Source organism: Leptonotus elevatus, chromosome 22, assembly GCF_054856555.1.
Source record: "Leptonotus elevatus isolate MCC_2025b chromosome 22, RoL_Lele_1.0, whole genome shotgun sequence".
NCBI lineage: Eukaryota > Metazoa > Chordata > Actinopteri > Syngnathiformes > Syngnathidae > Leptonotus > Leptonotus elevatus.
The window spans coordinates 8666643-8682849 of record NC_141260.1 but is presented as its reverse complement, the minus strand read 5'-3'; the positions used below and the strand labels follow the sequence as shown (position 1 = coordinate 8682849).

Here is a 16207-nt window from a genome sequence, read left to right as displayed (position 1 = left end):
TCCACTAAAGTTTGTTTGTTTAAGTTGCAAGGCAAAATAGAACATAAATGTTAGATAATTGACTCATGATTTTATGAAGGAATTACGTGCACCATCCTGGCAGACAGCTTTAGTTATGGTCAGTGATTATATTGCAAATTATTGTAAATTAATCATTCAGCAAATACAAGTTATCATTCAGCTATACTATGAATAACTAACAACAGACAGCATAGCCATAACACATGACAAATCTGTCAATCTAAAGATTAATACACAATCATAGGCAGGAAATTGCAATCATGTGGTTATTATAACCGTATTGAACATAAAATGGCAAACCCCATTAACATTTTTTTTAATTTTTTATAGGAACCGCATGCGGCACTGTGCTGTTTGAAGGCCAACCAGATCATTTAATTCCTGCCACTTCCCAAGTATTTGCACAGAATGACCTGTTTGTCATGGCAGGAAGAATGATTGGGCATTCTTTCCTTCATGGGGGGGCCCTTGTCTGTTAGGTATTAGCCCAGCAGTAATTCATGTGTTGCTTGGTAAATCACCACAGACAGCGACAATCATGTTAGAAGATGTGGCAGACATGGACATCAGGGAGACCATACGCCCGGTAAGTACGGTAAAGTGCAAGGTTATCCATTGGAAAACATTGTCATTCAATGAAAAAATATGGACTATACTTTTACTTTTTAAATGTAATTTATTGGAAATAAATGTGCGGTATTTTCTTTTTAAAGCTGTTTGAGAATCAAGAATCTGCTGGAAAGGAAGAAACAAGTGAAAAAAGAGGACTCAATGAGTGTCAGACAACGGCTGTTAATGACCTGGCATTGGCATGGGACATGCCTATATTAACGGCTAGTAACAGCACCTGGCTCCTTCACAATCTACTTCAGCATGCAGTAAGTGTGGCTGACTAGCGTTATATCCATCAAAAGTTGTCCTACTTAAGTGTCTCCTATCTAACAGTATATCATGCTTTGATAAATGTACATTTTACACATTACCTCTGTATATGTAACTGGATAGCCGATAGGCCAATTCCATATTACTACTCTCAAGAAATGTTTCTCGGCATACAATCCTATAGGAGGATCTTTGATGAAAAATGTTTGCGCATGCGCGGTTGGTTGTGTGACAGAAAATGATAGCGGGCTCAGTCGCGCTGTATAGATGAGACGTCAAACAATATCGCCCATTTCAAGGCGAGGAACAAGTCAGGGTGGCTGTTGATCATGCTTTGGAACACCTGAATAAGACTGAAAAAGAAATATGACTTAGTGTTTTTTTATAGCTACTGCACAAACTCGATTTCTTCGTTTTTTAAATCCTCTCCAAATAACAAATCTATAGGCTCAAGTAATTACCGGTAATAAAGTGAGCCTCACAAACCCTGTCAGCATCAGCTGGAAACCAGGCTTTGAGCATCAAATTATACCCTCCTGATATCTCGCAGCCATCACAATACGTCACAATGAACAATATGTCACACACGATCCTCGAATATATTTACCGTATTGAAATTGGAGAACATTTGATTTACGATGTTTATAAATTTATTAAACATAAACAAGAGGACTTCAGACATTTTACAACTTGCCTTAAATACATGTATACATTATATGCTTAATGAGGGTTGTAGGAGGAAAATTGTATATTTTTTAATAAATGAATTATAACTAACTCAACAAAAGATGCCTCTGCCAAATCTAATATTGGGGTCTAAAGAACTGAGCGATAAAAGAAAAAAGGGGTTGTCAAAGCAGCACATACTGTCCAGTGTCCACTTGTTAAAAAAATTGTGACCACCTTGCCACACCTGCCTCCCGGCCCAACACTAAGAGCCTAGGAGCTGTATATGTCTAATCTGTATGTATACCTATAGTATATATAGTAGTCTTCTCTCAGGATGGGAGAGGTAAGATGGTCGCCCTGTGGCTTCAATGGCTTGCACGGTGTGTATGGGCGATCGGCTGTACAGCAATATATACAGACCAGTGTTTGAATGTGCACAGAGTAATAATTGAATTGAATTTACTGCATGTATATATTTACTTGGAGTCCCTTCATCCATACCTCACTCACCCCTGTGATACTTTAGGGTGCTCGGCCGAAACTCCCGCCAACTCAAACAGCTGAAGCAAGGACTAAAAGAAACCCTCATTATGCTGTTATTGGAGTCTCGACCCGATGCAGTGGCATCAGTTTTTCCAACAGAAACAAAGTCTGAGTGCAGTGTGGAGGTTTTCAATGAAGCATGTCTAGGATTTTAAAATGTCTGTAATTTTCAAAATAACATTTTTTGCGTGGGAATTAACTGGAATTTATGGGAATGCAAACGGAATTCATTAGGTCAAGATTGACCAGATAACTTAATTACACTTGGGTTAAATAAATACCTTTTTTTTTTTTTTTTTTTTTAAAGGTTGTGCGAGTTTGAGTGAGCCTGCTCATGGGCATGTTGGGGGGAAGGTTAGGGTTTTCTTTGTGCTGTACTATGGATGTTTTACTCACTCAACGCTTTTGAGTTGCAATGTAATGTATGAAAGGAGCTATATCAATTTTGATTTGATGTGACAGTCTGGCAAAACAAAAAAATATTTATTTTTTCATTAGGGTTAGTTCAAGGTTGCAAAGATGTTTGCCAGACCCACCACCCATGCATCCATTTACTACCGCTAATCCGGAGTCGGATTCACGGGGGCAGCAGCTTTAGGAGGGAAGCCCAGACCTCCTCAGCCACTTGAACCAGTTCCTCCGGCTGGATCCCAAGGCGTTCCCAGGCCAGCCCAGAGACATAGTCTCTCCAGCATGTCCTGGGTCATCCCCGGGGTCTCCCGCCGGTGGGACATGCCCGGAACACCTCTCCAGGAAGGCGTCCAGGAGGCTTCCGAACCAGATACCCCAGCCCCCTTAACTGTCTCCTTTCCACGCGGAGGAACAGTGGCTCGACCTTGAGTCCCTCCCGGATGACTGAGCTTCTCACCAAATCTCTTAAGGGAAAGCCCGGACACCCAACGGAAGAAACTCATTTTGGCCGCTGTTTGGCAGACACTCGCAAAGAAATTTCAACATGTTCATTATTCCTTTGCGATTTACATAGAATGTTTGGTGCCGTAAATATACTTTGCAAGTGTCTTGAGAACATCTTTGCAACCTTAGAATAAATAATAATAAAAAACTGACAACAAAGAAAAACTCGCTACATGCTGTTGGAAATCATTTCTTTGATTTCTGCGTGTTCAAATAAATTCAAAGTTGAAATCTGTGAACAAGTTTGCCAGCTTTATTTCAGATTCTGAAAGCCACTTGGAGCTACTGCTCAATCATGCAGCTCACCCACAAATGTGTTCTTCTCAAAGTTCATGCATGCATATATACAGAAAACGTTCCCTCCCCCTTCATTGACAAAGAAAGTACCATTTGGTCTATCAGAACATGTAACATTTCCTGTCTAAACAAGTCTACACACCCCCTCTCCCTATCTTAAACACTTCCTCAAGGATGTGGGCAAAACACCTTGCCCCCACCATCTCCCTGCACCAGGGACCCCCCATAAAACCCCACACAGAGCACAGCCCCGGAGGAAGAGACTGTGCCCCCCCCTTTGATCTTGTCCTGTCAGCAGAGTGAAATACAATCAGGCCATCTCCCATTGAGTTCTTTCAGTCCTTAACAGATGTGAGGTAAATTATTGGCTTCCTAGATAAACTATTGAACTCTGTAGCAGCTTCGCACCAGAGATTCCCGCATATCTGCCCTGTAGATTATTCAGATTAAGTCAAACACCTCACTTCCTTAGGGGGAAAACAGACCACATTCTACCACAGTTGTATTTATCTAACTAAAATCAAAAACACTTTGAAGAATATATATTGAAACAGAAAAACAATGTTAATAATTCAACAATGCACAGTCCCTTGCATGCAAACTTTTGATGCACAGTTAGATACAACCTTTAAGCCCATATCCAAATGAGAGGGAGAGTGTTTGCTTAGGGTTAGGGTTATATTATTGAATATTCGTCATCATATGTTCAGTTATTTAAACATTTTTAATGTTTTTTCCTTGTTCCAAGGAAATTTTGATTTGGAATCATTTTCAGTGAACAATTCCAACCTTGAACAAAGTCTGACGAGAAATCAACAATCACATGTTCTCCTCAGCAGGATACACATTTCATTGTTAGGCTGTTGAGACCACAACATCAGCCTTCACACAATTAACACCCATGTGTGGATTGAACATATGTATAAATTAGAGAGAAAATTGTAAAATAGAATGAATTGGTTCAATGCCAACTATGGTGCCATAATGATTGTCTCATTTGCTGTCCTAGGTTGTTTTGGACCTAATCAAATGGCCTGAGGAATCTGGGTTGGACGATGAAGATGGTTACTCCGTTGACTGTAGATGTAGAATAATGGGGTACTTGCGTCAGTTTGTGAGGACAGGTAAATTACATGTTGATATTTGTGCACATTTTGTAATGCATAAATGCAGATTTTCAAATGTGGTTGAAAATCAAGTTTTTTTTAACCATTTTTTTCTTGTTTATGAACACAAGTTGTATTATGAGTATTAAGCATAAGCATACACATATTGCTACAAGGCAGAATTTTAATTTATAGATACATCTGTGATTTGATTTTCTTAAATGATCATCCTCTAGCAGGGATCACTTTTTTTCCCAGATGTTGCAGAACCTGTTTTTTTCTCAAAAAAAATACATAAATTAAATTATAAAAACAGTAATCTAATTGATTATTGTTACTTAATAGCATGCACAGCTTAATTCCACTTTTTTTCTCCTTTTTTTTAGGGTCTCAAGAGAATCTTAAAAGACTCCTGAAGTTCTGGGTGGGATGGGAGATACCCATGCCAGATATGAAAGTGGAGGTGGTGAGAGCGGAACATCCCACGTCTTCTACATGCTTCCAAAACTTAAAGTTACCTGGCCACTACAGCCATTACACAGAATTCAGTGACCATTTAAAGAACTGCATCGCCACAACTGATACTGGTTTTGGTTTGGTATAGATCAAAATCTTTATTTCATTACTTTAAATAATGTAGTTCTGATGTTTTGCTAGATAGGTTCTTATTACAGTTCATTGTCAATTTGTACGAAAAGACAATTCAAATAACTATCAGCGTTTTAGTGTAGTTTGCAGCACAATCAATGAACCAAATTGTTATGTCAGTGTCAATAAAGAGTCTGCTTGCTGATTGAATAGTTTCTTTTTAAATATACATTTACTGTAAATTAATGTGCTCCACTTTTAACAGGTTGTTTTCTTAAAGTGTAAGCAATTAAAAAAAAATAATAATAATAATACAAACTTTATATAGCACTAAATTATAAAATGTAATTTAGTGCAGGCAGTTTTAAACAAATAACAGCCCAGAAGCGCTTGGCTAGACCCTACACATAGTTTATACTGTGCATGTAGTTCACTGCAGCCAAATAATGGTCTACTCCCATGCGTGTAGAAGGGCCTGCTGGATCCACAGCAGCATGGAGTCCAGCCAGTTCTTGAGGTGTCAAAGGGCAGTCAGTTTCAGGCACATAGACACAAGAGTCGGTGTTGCTGGACACAAGGCCACTACTCTCCCAGTTTATCAGGGGGATGTTCAAATCCTGTAGTTGATATGAAAAACAATTCATTGTCTACTGTTTAAAGTAAGTTTTGCTTACCAATTTTTTAAAAGTACTTACAACATCATTAGACTCTTGTACATTATAGTGCAGTCCCATGTGCCACAGTTGGTTCGGGGTACGATTTCCCTCGCTGCTCATGGGATGACTGTCCCAGCCATCTTTAAAAACATCAAGCTGGGCTTGTAAGCGAGGAATGAAGACATAATGGCAGCAGAAAAGGTGAACACTGCTGGACAGGTCCAGGAGATCATCTTCCTCCATTTGGTGCAACGCAGCATAGTAGAGGCAAGTGACTGCTGTGTAGACATCTCGCCAAAGACGTTCAATTCTGTAATGTCAATGTAATTGTGCCCCCCCCCCTTTTTTTTTTAATTAAAGAAGACATTTTAAACCATGTAAAAAAGTGAATCATATTTGGACAAACAAGCAACTGGGTGCAACAATTAATCAACTACTTGGCTATCCAATTAATTATTTAATCATTTTTGAGAGCATGTTTGAATTGTTCTAAATCCTTTTAAATTTAAGCATTTCAATGGCAAATGTTTTTTTTCTATTATCAACAAAAAAAGTAGTTTAAAATGATAAATGCAGTTTCATAAATGAAACAAACATTCCATTAATTTCAAGTAATGAGAAAGTAAGGGTGATTAAAAAAAAGAACATAGCAGAATTCTTTACCTTTATTTTGTACATTATTACTATTTGTATGTGTTGGAATGTCACCTTTGAAAATTAGATGTTGCATCTCAAGGGGATATCCTATAAAGCTACAAATCAAATGAAAATTTAAAATCATGCGATATTGCAAAAATGAAAAACTGTAGCTTGGACTTGTGTCGTAAATAGATTCAAGTTTTTAGGTTTTACAAGTGTTAGTGTTTACCACTGGCAGTAAAGACAACCGTAAGTTGCCAATGTTGATTGCAACTGTTACTTGGTCTTTCATGTAATTGATATTTGATGGAAGTGGTGGAACATAAACTTTGTCTTTAACATACCACCACAAGAAGAAAAAAATTAAATCACACACACAGAGGTTCTGCCAGGCCAATTACAGCCATCGACTGCTAAGTGAAGTTTTCATTCAGTTCATTCTTTTCTCTTCTTCAAATAGGCTAGATGTTGCCCGTGCTGCTGGTGGTGGCCACATTAACCACTTCAAAAACAAGAATAATTTGAATGTATTTACATGTGTCTAACCGGAAGTTTTCTGTGTTGTTGTTATTATTATTTTTTAATATTGCATAGATTTTGGCGTATTATTTTTTCTTTTTTTTTTACTCACCCTGTAAACTTACAAGGTTATGAATGTGGTAGTTCCATAAAAATGAAGTGTCTTCTAAAGTACCTCTGATTATGCACACTTTTCCCTGCAATGAAGCTGTTTTTGCCAACTCCTCTTGTGGAGAACATCAGCTGGGCTACATCCACATTTTCCACCCCATGGTCACCACGAACCCTTAAGAAAATGTAACAAAAATGAGAACTCCTATTAATTATGCATTACACTTCACTGAAACGAAAACCTTAAAACAAGTCAATGGTTAGAACAGGTAGATTTACACTATTAAGGGTAGGATAGGCTAGGTGATGATGTCTGACTAACCTTTGAGGTAAGCCATACTTCTCAACAGCTTCATTGAAGAAGGCAAGGGTTGTGGAGGCTCTGTTATTATTTGCAACAGCAAGATACATTATCTATGTGAGAAGAATGGAATTGTCCCATTGTGACTTCAAACAACTGTACTTTTTATTTTCAAATGATCAAAGTACGTTAACAATAACAATATCAATTTTAAGTGTCAATTTCAAAGCTCTTAACAAATACAATTTCAATAACCTTTAACAGTCATGTAGTAGTTAAAACAGGATTATATTTAAAAAGGTAAAATGCAACAATAATACTCAATGCAATTGGTGTAATGGCACTTGAGAATATCTCATTCTCTACCTTGCATCTGTTTTAAGAGATTCCATAAGAAATGAGTCTTTATAAAATGTCAACAAAGAAAACATGTAATCTAATTCTCAGACAAAGAGTGCCAGCGAAGTCTTAGCATAAAGTCACAGGTAACATGATGGAGTTTTGATTTGTTACTGTAAGTGCAATTAAAGCTTTTCAACTAAAATGACTGTAAGTAAGAGTATTACAGTACTATTATGTTACCATTGAAGAATACAAATGCAAAGGTGCTCCCAAAGAAAATGAAACCGATTTCTGAGGTAGCCATCCTAAACTAGTACTACAATCTGAAGGTCTTCAAAAACAAAAAACAACTAATCACAATTGAAATGCCTGATTCAATGACAAAAAGTTTAGACGTTTAAAGGGAATATCCAATTATTTATACCTTCCTTGAGAAACCATCGATTCCTCCAAATATCACCATATTGTACCTTCAATGACATTTGAGATAAAGAAAAACATTAGGTATTATCACTTTTTTGCACATAGTTAAGTCATGTACAGGTAATATGTTTTGATTTGAAAAACATAACCAACCTTATAAGTTTGTGGTTTGTGTCTATATGCATCAGCGATCTTGGGCCTGGGACAGAGTATGTTCTGCGAACAACACACCTCAATGCTGACATTCTCAGCACAATTCCTGCTGTGTCAACCCTATGCATCGATGCACGAATCCTCTGCCACTGTACACGATGCCCCTGTGCCCGCAACAATCCCATCATTAATCTGTACCCAGCATGTGGGTTGCAGTGGTGTGTTTGTGACACCAGGTTGTCAAGCTCATCATTAGTCAGTTGACCGTACAAGGCCCTAACAGACATAGCCCAGCTGTTCATGTTTCTCTGCAGCGTCCACCGAGAAACTCCTAAAAGTCTGGCAATGTACGCTGCAGATAGCCCTATGCTGAGGAGCTCCGAAACATATTCCCTACATATTAAAATTTTTGGACAACCAGGTTTTGTTCTCCCCACAGGAACCGTTACATGAAGCTCCATTTCATCTTGGGCAGAGAGTAGACCATGCACATCAGTAAGGGCTTCATACACTTGCTGAGGGATCTGAATTTGGTTAGCTAGTGCACTCAGTAAAACCATGTCCTGTGAAATTATAAATTGTAGATAGTCCAGGTCCAGAGGGGCACGCTCAAGGGCAGCCGATAGTCTGTTATGGAGTTCGGGCCAGTAAAAGATTCAGCAGCAGTTCCTAGAGAGAAATATAGGGTGTCCATAACATGTTTACAATTTTTAAAACAATATATTACAAAGGCAGTTGTTGAGATGTCTTAAACAGATTTGTTTTATTTTAACCAGTGTTTGTTAATTAAAGTATTCATTCATATTGAATTTATTTGTTTCAGATACTGTGTTGATGGATGGTAAACCTGCAGCAAACATGGCAACAAATCGAGTACCGTTTTCATGTGCTTGGTGTAAATGATGATGCCCATATAGAGGTCTATTAAATTAAGTTTAAAAAAAAACTCACACAAATGAAGGTACTTAAAATATCTCAAAATTGTTATAATTGTAAAGAGACTTTTGGGACACTCTGTATAGGTCGTGTGTAATGTGCATTATTATTGATTACATTATTATGCAAACAGGAAGAAATAATAACAAAAAACACACCATTAATGTCAAGACAGTAGCGATATTCCGCTCACCTGCTGCTGCAGCGAAGAGCTGTTGCTCTGATCGGTCATTTTTCTAGAAGGCAAAACAAGATAAAGAACACTATGGAGTCAAATGTGTACATACATAACATCGATTGGGTGCATCTTCCCTCCAGTACCTGTCAATGGCGCATATGTGAGCTACATGAATTCGTTTGTTAGCCAGCTAACTAATACAAGAAATAACAATTTTAACCAACACAGGGGAGCAGCGCACTGCACCATTCTTGGCATATAATGAAGTAGTTTAGTTGTTCATTGTTGTCATATAGCCACAATATTCCAAAGCATGAGATGCAATTAAGTCCGTGGCGCCAGAAATGACGATAATGACTAGACTGCTTTAGCATGAAATCAAATGCCAGCTAGCTAGAAAGCTAAATATGTGATGCTAATCATAAAAACAGGTTGGATGACCATCGTCAATATTTGAAAGAATGATGAAGTAACATAATACTTACCTTGTAATAGCAAAAACCAAAAGAGACTGAAGTATTCTTAATATGTATGTTGGTTGGCGACGATGTGTCCTGCTTGTATCCTTCCGCGAGTCCCGCCACCGTCGTTCGCTAAACCAATGAGGTTGCGCTCCAATCCGCTCAAATCCTTCTCACTTGATTGGTCAAGACAACCCTTCATTACACCAGAGCCCGCCCCTTCTTTACGAGTACAAATCACGGCGCTCTACAAGTACAAATTAGTTTTGCTCCATTTGTAGCGCGACAAATGGGGCAAAACTCACGTCACTGAACAGCAGCAGAAAGCCCACTTGTGACTCCTAGTGGCGACTTCTTTGACTACAAGTTGTCATTTCTACAGGTACAAATCACAACTTTTACAGATACAAATTTATAGTTTTTGTACAGGTACAAAAAAAATTTGTACAGATACAAATCATGACTTTTACAGGTACAAATTTGTTTTTACAGATACAAATTTGTTTTACACATACACATTTTTTTTTTTTACAGGTACAAATTTCTTTTACAGACACAATTTTTTTTTTACAGGCACACATTTTTTTTACAGATACAAATCACAAATTTAGACTTTTTTCTACAGGTACAAATTTTTTGCACAAGTTAGTTTTGCACCATATTTACCTCCATATTTGAACGTTGTGTTATCCGGCTGCTGTATTAACAAGATAGGTAAAGTTAAGTGCTAGACATGGTAGCCTACATGCTAACTACACCTGCTAGCGCTAGCTAGAGCTAGCAGATCTCACTTTAAGGTTTTAATGTGCAGTAAAAGAAAACAAAAACAAAGAAAAGTTTGAGTAGGCTCTAAATCTCAATTGTGTATATCCCTCGTTGCTACAATATACAGTAAGGCTTTTGTCTATTCTGTCGTCGTTATGGTGGTGGTGGGGGAGGGGGCGTCGGTTGTTGAGTTGCGTGTCCTGCTCAACTGTGTAGTGGACTAGAGCTAGCAGATGTTACATTAAGGTTTTAATGTGCAGTAAAAAAAAAATATATATACATATGTTTGAGTATGCTGTAAATCTCAATTGTGTATATCCATCGTTGCTACAATACACAGTAAGGCTTTTGTCTCGTCTGTCGTCGTCGTGGTGGGGGTGGGGGAGGGGGGCGTCGGTTGTTGAGTGGCGTGTCCTGCTCGATCGTGTAGCGGAGCGGCGCCGATGAGGGATTTTGGAAGTATTTTACACTGTTAAATGACCTTCATTGATTGACTACAGCACACATTTGTAAATTGTTAAAGCTGCCTTTATTTTCCCCCTTGAAAGATTACCATTGGTTTCTGTAGCGATCGTTTTTTTCACGGCCATCCAGAATACCCATCCATTTTGCCAAACCGTTTCACCTCATGGAAATTAATGTAAAAGAAAAAAAAAGTAACAATGTTATTACAATACCGTTTTCTTTGTTAATAAGTAAACAAGGAAGTCTATAGTGGATCCATTTTTTTCTATTGTTGATGTCACGATCTGTCACGGTTGAAGTTGGCTGTCACGAAACGGAGTGGAGGACCCAAATGCAGGAGAGCCACGGCAGTGATGCTGATAACTTTAGTTTTAATCAAAAACAAGGAAACACAAAATCACGCCCGAGGGCGGCTAGAACAGCGAGTAGTGTGGGATACAGAGTAGCATCACGGAGTAATAACCCGACACTCCTTGCTGCTTCTGTCAGGCTTTTATCTTGACCTGACGAGCTAATGGGCAGCAGGTGTGTTTGGCGGGATCCGCCCTCCAGCTGTTTCCCCAGCAACTGCAAGTGAAAACAGAAACAGCTGACCCCAATCATGACAGTTGAGGATTTATTGAAGGCTCTGCTCACCCCATCCATTATTTATAATCAATGAACTATACAATGTGTGATGTTACTATACTTCAATTGATGACGGTTTCTTATTTTTATTACAATGACACCACTGCCTCATTAGACTCAATGTACATTTTTAATGTTTCATACACATCTGAGATTAACTACAAATTTTATCTTGAATCTTTTAGCGATCCGCTGAGCACTGTGCGAATTGGAAAGCTGCTGACCGTGATACTTGGATTTCAAACCTTCAGCACCGCCTTGGACTTCCACCTCATCTACCTGCTTCCATCTTGCCCTCAAACAACATAATACATATATAAGATCTACATCACAGAGTCTAGAACGCAAATACAGCTGAACTTGCACTCAACAGCACATTACAAACACTCTAATATCATTACTTTACTATTTTGTTGTGTTTGAATTGATTTCCTTTTTTTACTGCCAGTTTACTTTTGACTTTGTCTTGGGAAGTTTTTTTTATTTTCTTTTTGCTTACAGTAAAGGTAGCTGTAGCAGCATGCCGCGGGAGGGGAAGCGTTCCGAGGCAGCCAAGCGCCGATGGAAGAAGCTGGACCTTGCTGCTCCGGAACTGAGCCCAAACATCGCACCCCAGCAGGTACTTTGCCTCTATTCAATTCTGCACTTGGCGGTGGTGTATTCTGTGTTGAGTTATTTTGAGTCACACTGCTAGGTCCTCAATGTGCTGTATATTTTGTTTTCAGCCTCGGTCCCCACCCTCTGCCACCAGTGATGGGACCACGATGCAGTCTGCAGTGAACAAGGTACGAGTTTCACGCCATATTTTAGCAAGAGTTTATCATTTTTTTTATCACTATTACACTTTTTTTTAATATCCTAAACATTTGCAATGTGTATTTAGAAGGCCAGAATCCGAACTTCAGCTCCAGCCAGTCGGCTCGCCACTGTGGACGCCCGCTCCCCACCGCATACCTCTACTGTGGCTGCCCACCAGGTATGTTCCACAGCAGGCAAAATGCAATTAACTTTGTTAATGTGCAATACACATTATTTCCGGCTACAAATATAGAGTCAAGCAGAAAAAAATGCTAAAATGCTTATGTAAAAAGCAGTCTGTGTATTCAAGACACTCAATAGTAATGTAAAAAAATCCTTTATTAAAAATGGACTACCAACATGTTTCAACACAAGATTGTCTTCACCAGGGCATAGTTTGACAAATATAGAGTGTATGACTGAGCGATATTTGTGCATCATCAGAAAAAAAAAGTTTGTTTCTATCTTATTCCGTTCTTTAGTAATCAACAATAGAAAATGGTTAGTTTCACCCAATTTCGCCTTTTTTGGACCAAAATACGGAGAAATCAAGCTTTTAGTGAAACGATATTATTTCATGCATTCTAGTGAATTTTACACTTCTTTTTGTCCATGAATGATGCCACAAACACCTAAATAGTGCTTTACTTCTATAAAACACTACCACCAAGAATGAAAAAGTGTTTTTTGATAGCAAAATAACAGTTTATTTACATTCAACATTCAACAGTGTAATACAACAAACATGTGCAACTGTGCAACTGTGCATGTGTGGTGTGTGTATGTGTTTCTATTTACAATTCTGTGGATGTTTCAACTACACAAGTTTTTTTTTGGTGTGGTATATAGTGTAACATTGCCCTGGGTGCAAGGGGACGCAGCAGGATTTGCACCACAGATTTGTTTCGCTGCGAATGCCCCTTTGAGTGCAGACCCTACACTTTCTTGCTGGCTTTTTTTTCCGGGGGGTAGCAGGTATGTATTGCAGTGTGTGTTTTGCCATGTTGCCATCAAGTCGACTTTCAGGATCGTTATACGGTGACCTGGTGTTCTGTCTGGCTTCCTCATGTCCTTCTGTTTGTATGTTTGTAGCAATGTCCTCCTCCTGGTCCTGTGGTAAGAGCCACCCTCTCACCACCTGCTGGATAAACTCCAAAAAATGCTGACATTTGCCAGGATGTTTAGCTTTGTACAGGATAAAGGCATTGAACAAACATATTTGAAACAGATAGGCAACAAATTTTTTGTGCCATTTCAATGTCTTCCTCGTGAATGGGTGATAAGAAATGTTTTGATCCATCTTATCCACGCCATTCATTGTGGAATTGTAGTCCAAAACACATACAGGTTTCGGGAAAGGCACTCTTTTTTTTTTTTAGTGCCTACACATCAACTGTCCGCATTTCATCTTTGTGAAAAGTAGTCACCATCCTCAACAAACGCTTGTCCTGCCATGCCACAACCAAAACATTTGTGTTGTGTCTCACCAATTCCCCCCCCACCCCAAGGCCAGTGTTTGTAAGAGAAGTGATCTCATTTGGTTCACCCCTATTTTTTCTCAGTGTTCCACAAACATTTGTACGTGCTGCCAGGAGACGTTCACACAACCCAATTGAATTATAAAAATTGTCCATAAAGAGCGTGTACCCATTTCCTGGCAGACGATCTAGCAAATTAAACACGGTATCCGGCAGAGAACAACTAGTACCAACATAAGGTTGCATATTAAAACAATATCCTGTTTGGGAGTCACACAGGATGTATGACTTAATTCCATATTTGATTGGTTTTTGGGGGTTGTAAACTTTAAACGATAGACGGCCCTGAAAATTCATCATTCCCTCATCAATACATACATTCCTACCGGGTTGGAACAGTTCTTTAAATTTATTTACAATATGGTTGAACACAGGACGGATTTTAAATAATTTGTCATCTGAACTATGTCTCTCATTATTGTTAAAATGTAGGTAACTCCAGATAAGCAGGAAGCGGTTTCGAGGCATCGCGCGACTAAAAAAATGGTGTGGTTTCAATTTCATCCTGAGTCCAATACATTTCTATACTGGGCTTTTTTATATACCCAGTAAGAAATTGGAGTGCAAAAAATGTTTTCAATTCTAATACAGACACTGGCTTCCAAGCACGACTCCTGCAGTGTGGCAGACTTTCAGTCTGCTTCTGCATGGATTGACGTGCATATAAATTTGTTTGATCAGCAATGTGCTGGAGAAGTTCGTTTGAGATGAATAGTTGCAGGAAGTCAGCTGGCAGGGTTGAATTTAGCTCTGCTGCGGCACCCCTTGGTCCTGGAGTTTCAGTAAACAGGAATGTGTTTGGCTGCCAGCCTGTTTCATGCCAGCCAGAACTTTTGGGATCTGCAAATATACATTTCAATATCATATAATATTTATTTTAGATCAGTGTGAAGCAATATATATATATGTTTACCTTTTTTCTTGGATCCACTGGTTGAAATTATAGAAGACATTTACCATCAAATATTTTACTCGTGCTGAGTTGGAGAATCATTTTTTTTTTACCTTTATTCTGCTCACTGTGAGACGCGTCACCTTGAGCCCGACGAGCTGCAGCTGAAAGAAATATATACAATTACAATCATATCGAAAGACCGTTTTCTTTTGTTGTTGCAGTGTATTGAAAACACGTTTTTTATACCTCTCTTTGTCGTGGAAACTGTAGGTTGTCGCTGTGAGCACGATCTATGAATTATACATTCACGTTACACGAGGTGCTAGCAGCGTGCAGGAAAAGTATCTCATAGCAAGTTTGCGCTTACCTTCACAGTCTTCTGCGGATGAAATGCTGTCCGAATCACTTTCTCGAAGATCCGACTGTACCCACTCCTCCGAAGAATAGCCATCCGACTCGGGGTACTCTTCGTCGTCCGAATCAACGTCCGCGTTTGCAGAAGTACTTGGACGTGCACCACGTTTTCCGGCGTTAGCATCGCTAACCGGCGTCGCTTTAAGACGTGGCCGAAGACGTCGCGTCAAAGCCGCAACTTCGGCATCAACCTCGTTGTCGCCATCATCATCATCGCCACCAACATTCAATTTAGCACTGGTTTCTTTTTGAAAATACCGATCAAGCGTGAGCTGCTTTCCACCGGTCGTCATTTTTGCTTTCTCTTCCTCCATGCTTTTTGCTTTCTCCATTATCCTCTCCACTCCACTCTAGCTCCGCCTCACCTTTTATACCGACGCCCACGGTGGGCGGCACACCCAAAGTGCAAGGAGAGTCATCGCTGCCATCTAGAGGCCAAAACGAGTCATTAAACTTACTTGATCTGCTTGATATTTTCAGCACAGCTGCCCAAGGCTTCCCTCCACCCGTTTCAAAAAAAACCAAAAAAACATAGGGGACGTCTTTTAACGTCCTCGGCGCCCATCCCTAGGTTTATGCTAAACGTTTTATAACGTTTATGGCGGTCAAAGAGTTAAAAGCAGTCTGTGTATTCAAGACACTCATTAGTAATGTAAAAAAAATCCTTTATTTAAAATGGACTACCAACATGTTTCAACACAAGATTGTCTTCACCAGGGCATAGTTTGACAAATATAGAGTGTATGACTGAGCGATATTTGTGCATTGCTTTATTCATGTCAAACTAATTCTGAATTTAATTGTGATGAAGTCTGTTTTCTACAAGATTTCAAAATTTTTACTAATGTCAAAAATAAACTCACTAACATTGATCACAAATTTGTGAGGTGCCTAGCCCGGACACAGATATTTCACATGGTTTCTTTTAAGTTACATAGACCAGATGTAAATAATAACTAAGACGG

General features: G+C 39.0%; 2 long non-coding RNA genes across 2 annotated transcripts; one reads left to right on the top strand and one right to left on the bottom strand.

Annotated features, from left to right (window-relative positions):
• Positions 1–498: 498 nt before the first annotated feature.
• On the top strand, positions 499–5226 carry LOC147155481 (uncharacterized). Its single transcript, XR_015092344.1, has 5 exons — positions 499–607; positions 735–899; positions 2099–2240; positions 4337–4451; positions 4820–5226. It is a non-coding gene; the product is annotated as an uncharacterized LOC147155481 (long non-coding RNA).
• A 7949-nt stretch (positions 5227–13175) lies between these two features.
• Positions 13176–15597, bottom strand: LOC147155480 (uncharacterized). Its single transcript, XR_015092301.1, has 3 exons — positions 15196–15597; positions 15075–15118; positions 13176–14989 (listed from the first exon to the last, which is right to left on the bottom strand). It is a non-coding gene; the product is annotated as an uncharacterized LOC147155480 (long non-coding RNA).
• Positions 15598–16207: the final 610 nt, after the last annotated feature.